Raw genomic sequence first — 11,312 nt, forward strand, 5'->3', positions numbered from 1 at the left:
TAGGGTCTCTGCATCACCTACAAAGGTAGAATTATTAAGCAAAAAATTGGGTAAGCACTTATATTATGTTTTCCCTATGAATTTTATTCTAGGTACAACTCCCTTTTATAGATATTTAATTAATTCCCTTTTCTAAACTAAACACTTACAAATGCTTTTGACCTGAAAGAAAATAAGGCTCAATACATTCACGCATCAATATGTGTTTTAAATAGTTTTATTTAATTAATTTAGATTAATAGTTCATTTAAATTAGCGATATTCTATTTGTAGTTGAAACTTGTAGCTTTTAAATAGATAATGAATAAACTATGTAACCATATATATAAGACAAATATATTTCTATCAAGAAATGAATATTAAATAGATTAAGGATTGATGGCACACCTCTAAATTCCATCATCATCATCCTCATCATCGTCGTCATCATCATCATCATCATCATCATCATCCTCATCATCATTATCGTCATCATCATCATCATCATCCTCGCCATCATCATCGTCGTCATTGTCATCATTTCCGTCATCATCATCATCATCAGTAGCAGAATCATCGTCATCATCTTCTTCTTCTTCTTCATGAAAATTTGTGTCAGGAACATCATCCAATAACTGTCGATCGTGATCACCATCTACATCATCTTCTACTTCTTCGGTATCTTCTTCTTCCATCGCATTATAATTTATTGGCCATCCTCTTGATTCATGTCTAACAACAAATGACCAACCCGGTTTATGTGGAACCTCTGAGTAAAATATGTGCTCACATTGGCTTGGAAGAACATAAGGCTCATCCCCAACTGGCTCAAATGACCTTATATTAACCATTGTAAATCCAATATCATGTTCAATAACAGTTCTATCAGGATCATTTGGATTAAGTCGTAGCCTATACCATTTGACAACAAAGAGTACTAATTTGAAGGAAGTAAAGTCACACTCAAGTATCTCATCCACAATGCCATAGTATCAATTTTCAAACTCTTGAGGATGTAAGTCATTTCTAGATGAAATATTAGTCAGTTGAAAGACTGCAGTTATTCCTGAATCACAAGTTTTCTTCATGTCATCCAACACCTTGACACAAAAATTTTGATCATTACAGAACATAGCCTTGTGGTGTTTAACCTGCAATAATATGTGAAACATGTCAAAATAATTGTATTGTATGTTGATAAACATACGGGTGATTAATAAATTTTTACGTACCTAGAAATCTCTTGAACCACGTGCTAAATCTATTTCCCTTTGCATAACATTGGAATCTCCATTACGATGAGCTTCTTTAACCAATGAAGATACACCTTCCCTTGTTAATGTGCGACCAAAATGTTGACATCATTCAATCCATACCGTCATCCAATCAAGATTGTTTGCAATATGCAAATGTAGTGCATCCCACTCTCAAGCACTTGTACATAAAAAAAATAGACAACTTACAACCGATTTATTTTGAAGATTAAGAAATAATTTATTACAATAACATATTATAATTTATTACCTCTCACTTTCCTCAATGTACCTTTCCCCATCAAGTACTCCCCTTCTAATTTTTTAAAAGGCTCGAGATCCCAAATGCGATCTACATGGATATTTGATGCAAACTTAGGAAGATATTTAGTAATGTACACCATAGTATGGTATACCATAGAACCCTTAGGATGTGCTCTTTTTCGAACCAAAGCCTTCAAAAAGTTCAAATGCCTCTCAACCATCCAAATTGACCTACTGTGTACAGGTCTACACAATTCAATCTCCTCAACTAGGTGTATGAGGTAGTGTTCATGTGCATTGAAAAATTTGGAGGTAGGCACTTTTGCATTTCACACAGTAAATGAGGAATTCTTCTCTTCCAATAGTTTATATCTTCTTTATGGATTTCTTTAGATGAAAACCACCTACATTAAGAGATTCAAGTCACAAAAAATATATAGATATGAGACTTTACCAAATAATATACAATAGATTACATAGCAAGAAAAACAAATCACAAATATAATAAATATATACAACAAATTGAACAGATATTACTGCTTACCTCATATATTTTCCAAGATCGTATATCACTTGTTTGATGTTATTGTTGAAGTGCTCTGGGAGAGATAGACGAAGCACGTACTGCAGTAATTATAAACCAATCATTTTATTATTTTCTAACATAACATAACCAACAGTACACATAGTTTATGAATATATTGTAAATATAGAAGAACATAACTTACCTTGACGAAAGTATGCCAATCATGCATTTTGAGCCCTGGCCCAAATTCACTTTTTTTTTATATGAGATTGTTTATGTTCGTAGCAAATCTTGTGGAAAATCAAATTTTTCATATGACTTCTTTTATGGCATCACTTTGCTACTCCATTAATAACCATGGAAGGGCACTTATATTAATCTGATCTCTGTTGCTATTTGAGTGAATGAAATTCTTCAATGCATGATTGAATTCATGTATGTCATTATAAATTTTGACAATTTTTTCTTTGTCATGCCTTCCATCCAATATTTTCCATAATGTCTCTATTATATTCTTTCCAATATGCATAGTATCAAACAAATGCATAATTTGTAAGTGCTCGTAGTAGGGTAACCTACTAAATTGTTTGGGATAGCTTTTTAGTCCCTTTGGAAGGTTGTCAGTATTTCCTTGACGACCTTCATGATCATCAATTACACAATTAGTAAACAAAAATCACAATAGGAATATATAAATTACAAACATAAACCATTAGGTGGAATGGCATTACCTTGACGATTAATTCTATTATATTCCAACTTCCATAGGAAAGGTGTCATTCTTCGTGGCTTTGATGTAGTCTCTTCTTTCCCATTGAAAAGATGTTTTTTCGTACTTCGATACTTATGATTCCTATGGAGATAGTGTCTACACTCATCAAACACCTACTTTCCTAAACTTTTTGAATGACGAGATTTCATCTTTGGACCACAAACTGGACATGCAAATTTCCCCTTTGTTTGAAGACCTACAAGATAATGATATAATTGGATTATTAAATATGTTGATTTTTATAATTAGAATTATTGTGCACAACTTGAATTCACTATAACCTACCACAAAAATGTGTTAGCCCTAGGGCATCATGTATTGTCCATGCAAGTATTGCATGGAATTGAAATTGTCTTTGTCCTATTGGTCTAGACACATCATACATAGTGACACCGTTCCATAACTCTACTAACTCGTCGATAAGAGGCTCAATATATACATTCATATCTTTTACTTGATATTTACCTACTTGAATGAATAGTAACATTACATTTACCTCTTTATTGACATCCACGGAGGAATGTTTTTGTTGATAACAAAAATAGGCTACACCGAGTAAACAGATCTCATCTCTCCAAATGGATTGACACCATCCGCTGCCAATGAAAGCCTGAGATTACGAGGTTCTTCTTTGAAGTGTTGCCACTTTTCCTCTATGTGCATAAATGTCGAACCATCCACAAGGATTCGAATAATGTCATCTCGACTTCTATTACATGCATGATAATCCATAAATTGAGCCAAGCTACTACACCTGAATAATTGTCGCATCCGTGGAATAATGGGGATTTAATGAAGAACCTTTTGAGGCACCTTTTTTATTAGTTGATTTTTTCGATATCTACTCATATGACATACAGGGCATTGTGTTGCAAATTCATGTTCTTTATAATATATAATATGATCATTGGGACAAGCATGTATTGCTTCATACTCCATTCCAATATCTTTCATAACAGTAGTTAATTCTCGATATGAGTGAGGTAGAATATTTGATGATGGTAATAGAAACTCGCCTATCAATCTATAGCAAAAAAATAAGTTGTTAATATAAACAATATTAGTGGTACATTATTCACCCTTTGTTAACTATAAAGACATATATGACATACCTTAACATACGTGACATTGTTATGTTGGATAAACCATTCATAACCTTCAAGTTCAACAACAACAATACAATAGAGAGAAGAGTTGTTTGGGAGTCTTTGTATAGGGGCTCGTATGCCTTATGAAGTAGAGGTACAGCGAGGCTATCATCATCATCATCATCATCAGATATGCTTGGACTAGATGTGTCATGGATCAATGTATTTATACCATCCTCTTCAATTGGGTTTTCTGACACATGATCATCATCTTCCATGGGATCATTATCTTCACCTTGGATATTTGCACCTCCATGTTCCTCCACTTCGAAAACCATATTCTTCGAATTGTTGTGGTTCATATCATGTACTTCCCTGGGAAGATCAACCTATATAAAATTGATTAACATAAATAAACCATGATCATCAACTCATCATCAAGTGATTTCATATGTATATAAATTGTTAAAATGATATAATGAACAACTTACCAGTGGATGATAATCATGCCCCCTTTCAATGTGACCATTCTCCCTACAATTTTATCTTAACTGTTTTGATTAGCAGTCTTCTACAGTTTAAGCCCTTACAAATATTGCAAGGAAAATAACATTTTCCATCACCTTTTCTTTTCAAGTTAGACCACAATCTAGCGATTGTCTCTCTATTTTGTTCTTCACTTATATTATCTAACATGATTGTTCTTTGCAGGAAGAAAAAATTGGGCTATGAAAACTTCGGTCTACAACTTTCATAAACTAAGCAATACTATCAAAAGTACACAAATCTTCTTAGACCTAGCTAAATACTTTAATATTTTAAAAATACTTTCTTTGACTTTATTCCTAAGATTTTTTGTAAAACTTTGACTAACGGCCTGAAGGTCTTATTTCAAGAGACCTTACAACATTAAGCCACTAAAAGAAATTTCAAAACATATAAGCTAAAAGTCTAGTTAAAATATACATTAGAATAAAAAATATACAATTTTCATACCCAAGCGCATGACTATAACTCGTGCAACGGCCTTCTTGCTTAGTTATAGAAGCTCTCCATCAATCAAATTATACAAACTACAAGGCCTAACAAAAATTTCAAAACATATAAGCTACAAGTCTATTTAAAATATACATTAGATTAGATTCAACAATAGCAAGCAATGTTATTCAAAATTAGATTCAAAAAACCTTAGCAGTGTAAATAGCCATCTCCTCTAAACTGGACTCCAGACACGAGGGGACATTCACATACTCTTCCCCTAAAGGTATCCTAAAGAACAAAAGCCACTATTCTTGAGTTTCTGAATTGCACCTCGATATGAATGAAGCTTAAAAGGAATGAAAATTGTTTTCATACATTTAAATCAAGATGTAATATTTATTCATAAGTATATACCTTACAAGCACTTAAAATTGTTGTTATATGTGTTGCAGGAAAAGAAGAAGTTTCAAGATAAGTTTACATTATTGTTATATGTGTTGCAGGAAAAGAAGAACTTTACATTGCTTTAACTTACCATTGATGAGTATCATCTAAGACTTTTACACACTTTTATATGTATGTTCAGGGAGCACAGATAAGGAACAATGGTAAATGTTGAAAATAAGAAAATAAATATTTCATCAAATGGAATCCATAACAGTGATGATGAGATAGTGAGATGGACTGTTATAGAAACTCAGAGATGATAGGACATGACAAGATGTACATTTACCATTGTCTAGAGGAGCATCATCATCAGAGGTTACAAAAGAGCTATCAACAATGATATGAGTAGATTTAATGACATTAAAATAGCATGATCGCAATTAATTTCAGTGAAGAAGAAGATCAAAAATATGATAAATATTAGAGAGCATGACTCATATGATGAGGGGCAAAAAGAGAGATGATTTCACCTTTTTGTTAAAGGTATTTAGAGTGTTTGCAAGGCGATTCACTATCCTTGGATACATTCATAGCTTTTATTTGAAGGATATTCACCATATAATGATCATCAATTTACTGTCTTGTCTAAGGGGTCCAAGCACTAATGTCAAAGACCATTTTCTGTTAATAATGGTATGCTTGTTGCACATTGCCTTATCTTGTAAAAGGGGATCTATGTGATGTTGTAGATATTTTGATTTGGTATATTAATATATTGGGATATTTCTTGGTAATGTGAGATCTTATTGAGATCCACCCTCTTGGCATGTTGGCCAATGGAGTCATGTTATTATATTGTAGCCTTCCAACAGATTCTTCCTCAAAGTTTATATATACATTCATTATACACGATGACCTTCTATTATCAATATGAAGTGATGCATAGATTCATATGATATTTCTGAAGAGCAATATTCTAATCATTAGCACCGATCAATAACAACTATGTCCCTGTGCATATTCAGTCAGATGCCTAGGTATTTCTATTGTAGTAATTCAGGGGTTCACATAATAATCTTCAAATTTATCCCACTATGTTTGATAGTCACTATTCCTTCTCCAATCATTGCATAAAGGTATGTACAGCTAAAAACGACATGTATATATTTTAATCTCTAAAAACTAGAGTGTTTAAAGTCTTTTCTATCATACTCTTGAAGTGCAGTTATTTCCAATGATGATGTGGGAACTACTGCCTTTTGCTCACCACTTCATGTCCATCTGCATATTTGAGCAATCTTTATGGATATCTTATACTTGTTTTGGTCTTGTCAATATTTGTCGCAGGTAGATATTCATATTTCTGTGTATTTGTGGAAAAGTCCACTTGAATTTTTAGAATTGATTGAATTAAAGTCAAATGATAAACTAAACTCCCATATTCGCTGACTGTAGTGTAAGAGATTTTGAGCATATAATTTCATGCTACAGTTTTTCCATACCAAAGTGGAAGTTCACAATCTTCTTCGTTAAGTTTCTCTCTTTCCAATATCTGACTGTGTGTTAATAGTTCCTTTGGTGAATTTGATCTATATGAAGAATTGCATAATATGTTGCCATACTATGCTGGTACATATGTTTCAATAGACCACCCCTTGAAAAAATTAACATGAATCCTCCATCGTTAATTATGCTTAGTTGTAATATAGGAATTGCATCTCTTCTAGTCCTCATTTTGACATTGATGCTGACACTTGTGATCTGGCTCAAACTTTTGACATTAATAGCAATATTTAATCATGAATCTCTAACATTCTCTATATTGTTTGAACATAAGTAGTGGGTAAGATCTAAAAATTGATCATTGAGTGCATGCATCAAATTGGTGTTTCGGATTTAGAATGGCAAAAAAATGAGGATTTACATAGTCACACATGAAGATTCTCCCCTTGGCATGGTAAAAGGGACTCTAAATGTGCCAAAATTTAGAGCAATTGTAAGATGAGATCACGAAGATGAGTAGTCTCTTGGAGGTAAAGCGCTAGACAATGTTGATTGATGTATCTAAAGAAGGTCGACAGGGATGTACAGTGTCTAAAAAGACAATGAAATCTCCCTTTGATCTCATGGTAGGAGGGGCAACAGAAAAAGAAGTGGGTCTCTATTTCCATCTCAAAAGTATGCCGACCTTCACAAGGCTATGATGACTTGTGAGGGTAGCTGTATGATTGAATCTACGAGCATGTCGTGGGCAATTTCTCTAGGCTGTGGGTGACTTGTGAGGACAATACGCATAATAATTCAATATTTTAACAATATTAATGTCTCCACCAATATTTCAACACATACATTAATCAGTGCCTCCAACTGGTAATTGGCACCTTCATCCCTACTGGTCTGAGAACAGGCCATTTGTGTCAGGCAAAACAATGGTATGTGGGAATAGTTTAGGGGTCCTTGGTTGTAATGCACAAACAAAAGTGATAGTGATTTTTTGTTCATTTTTGTTCATGTTGTTAGCATTGTTGTCCTAATTTAAGTGTGTAATGATGCAATTGCTTTAGCAATTGTAATGAACTCGATTTAGGGGTCCATAATTTATTTCTGACTTAATCTCTTATTTGTATCATTGTATTATATTTTCTCCAATCCATGTTGTACGGTCTCCTCAATATTGTTCTTTCATCATCACCGAAGCTTGTTCCACATCTTCAACAATGGTGAGTTGTGCATTTTGTTTTAGAGAACAGGTTTGGGAAGAAGGTGAGATTTTCAGCAAGCACAAATCTGTCAAGTCTTTTGGCAATGAATTGCTTGCTAGATCTTTACTGGTCCAAGAATATTTTCCTTTGATAGGAGGGATTTAACCATGTTTAGATGAATCCATAATATCTGCCACTGATTCACCATTTAGATTCTTCACTTGACAACTTCCTTTTTTCCAAAAAAATTTAGAACTATTTAGGCATGTGATGGTTTTAGCATACTTGAAGAGATTCCAACAATGTTCTTTTCATAGTTGGTGGCATAAATGTTAACAATGGTAAAGGGGATGTTGACTTCTTAGAGTTTGAGACTATTCAACATGTTCAGCATGCTCCTTAGAGTAGGCAGTGAAAAGACTTCTAGAAGCTATTTTCCTTCAATGATATGTATCAAACTGATTTTCCATGGAACTCAGAATACAAGAGACAAGAGACGGTAGAAGGGTCCATTATTAGATTTTTCTGTATGGGGCAAGGAATTAAGGTGTGATCTGTTATATTGTCCCCATACTTTCAATGTTCGACATTTATGCAAGTTGATAACTTTAGTAGCCTAAAATTATATTCAACATCTGACAACATTGGAGATACTATCATTTGGAGAAACATTTCAATCACATTTTATCGAAGGTAGACTCTTGGAGGCGAGATATATTTTTTAAAATGCATTGATGTGAATGGCCATTTTTGAAGAATCAAACCTTAAATGCTGAACACTATAGTGGTTGGCAATAAATTAGGTCCAACAGTTGTTAGGGCTATTTGGATGGTTTAGAACTTCAGCATCTACATTATTCATCGATTGCATCTGAGTTTCATTTGATTATATTGATTGGTGTTGATGTCTATATTATGTTCACCCACAAAGGTCTGAATGCACTTGAAATCCCTCAAGTCTTCATTTCAGCATGCAGAAAGTTCCCAAATGCACCAATGTACCCAGAATATTGACATTTTTCACCACAGGTCCCACCTATCCTCTTAAACAACTTAGAGCTTCATTGATAGTTTGATTTGACCCTACAACTACTAGATTCAATTTGAAGGCTCCGAGAAAATTGTCCTTTATGTGGTTGGCATGAAGTTGAAGAAAAATCGATGCTCATCCATGCCACATTTATTATTGCATGACCCAAAGATTTACATATCATCTCCAGGCCACTATTTCAGGTTCTTTTTTCCTGTGATTTCATCATCATTGAACAAAATTTAACACAGCATCAAGGTTATGGTGAATGTATAGGAGGCCCTTCTAATAGGCAACAAGTGAGATCGCAGATTTTCACATGTAGACGCTGGTGTTTACAATTGTTTGTGCACAAGCACAAAGTGATAGTGAGTTTTTTTTCATTTTTTTTCATGTTGTTAGCATTGTTGTCCTAATTTAAGTTTGTAATGATGCAATTTCTTTAACAAAATCCCCTGCATGTTTTATGCTTAGTTCCAAGGGTTCCTTGGTGGGGCACTACATAGCCAGTACAACCAAAATACTTTCAAATAGAAACTATTTAGTAACCAGGACAAAAAATTCTTCTAATAGAGAACACTACATAGAACTAGATCTAAGACACTATCATGCATAGAACTGAATGTTATGGATGCGATCTTCTTTTCAAATCTATGTACCATAGAACATTATACTTATGTGTATAGACGCACTTCCTATATGCGATCCAAAGCTGGTATGTTATCAAGTGTGTCCAATGATGGGGAGAGACCTTCGTGCAAGCAAAAGATCTGTAATGAAACAAAAGAAAAGAAAATTTTCTTATAGTAAGAACAAGTTTTTTGTGTTGCACAGGGTACCAACAAAATAATGTATAATATCTTTTTCTTTACCTGGCTTTCAATGAGGGCTGTCAGTGGCAAGTAATCAAAGAGATCTATAAAATACTTCCATACATTTGCATTTCCATATTATCTCAGACATTCATCATAAAATCCATACCTGAAATTGCAAGAAACAAAATAATTCTTGAACACAGTCGAAAAATTAAGATAAATTACAAATAGATTGACAAATTTTGGTCATCTTTCTAATCTCACCATTCAGATACTAATATTTTGCCTCCCATAATTTAGATATAGCCTCAAATGGAAAACAATGTATGTGTCTACTTTAAGCATGATGATACGAAGAAATACTATAGTTAGTGCCCCTCATCAAACAAGCCAAGCAACAATTTTTTTTGGTAATTTGAAGTTCCTAAACTGAATTATGTTCCCCTACGTAATTTGAAATTTATGTAACAAATCCTCTTCTGCCTTTCAATGAATTCAAGGATGGTGGAGGACTTAATTTAATATTTACTAAATTGTAGGACAATTTATCTTGGGAAATATAGGAGTTGTACGTGTGTTACGACAATGATTTTTGAACTCTAACCAACTGCATTTCATAAATGTTGACTTGGGTGAGAAAATGGTTGTATTTAAATTGAGAAATGATGTTAATTCATTTGAATTTAAGAGATTATTGTTTATTGAGCTCACCATTTGTTACAATTCAGCATGAGAGCCTTTAATAGAAAAGTCAAGTTGATAACATATTTAAAAATAATGCATTTGATGCAATCATGCATTTTGTTGTTCTTGCTTATGTTGGAGATAGTAGTCTTGACCCATTAAACAATATTATGATTATGTGAATTTATATTCTATTCATTTGCAAGTTATGGATTGGAATTATTTTCAAAAAGTTTTTTTAATATCAATTTCTTCTTGAGAGTGAATCAGGAGTGTGCAATGGTACCAGTGGATTTGGAAGAGAGCGGTGGATGACCCATTTTTTTTAGCTCTAGTATAGTCGTTCGTCACAAAGCTTACATGTCATGTGTGGGAGTAACTCTAGAATGTCACAAATTAGTATATTATTATAGTTCAAATCTTGTTTATTTTAGTTTTAGTTTTATTTTGTAAAAGTCAATCTAGATTTAAATAATTATGCCTTTAGTTTCAAATTTAATGGGGGATTGAATTGAACTAACTATTTCCTCTTATTAGCTAGTATACCAAATTACAACATTCATTTATTTATGAATAAAATAGAGATGCTTAGTAAAATAAATTTTCTCAAAAATAGGTATGGAGGTTTATGTTTACTGGAGGGTAGCATGACCAAGCTTAAAAATAATAAGAATGGAAATACATGTGATCAGTGGATTTGTACATGTGAACAATGTGGCAAGCTCAGTTTGTAGAGGTAAGCCATATGGATGCTTAATTTTCATGGAAGCATCTTCATGCCCACCTTCAACTTGGGACCTCATTGCTCCATCTCACAACATAACAACTCAG

This window comes from Cupressus sempervirens, chromosome 5, assembly GCF_028749045.1.
Source record: "Cupressus sempervirens isolate cs-2001-9-10 chromosome 5, ASM2874904v1, whole genome shotgun sequence".
Classification (NCBI taxonomy): Eukaryota; Viridiplantae; Streptophyta; class Pinopsida; order Cupressales; family Cupressaceae; genus Cupressus; species Cupressus sempervirens.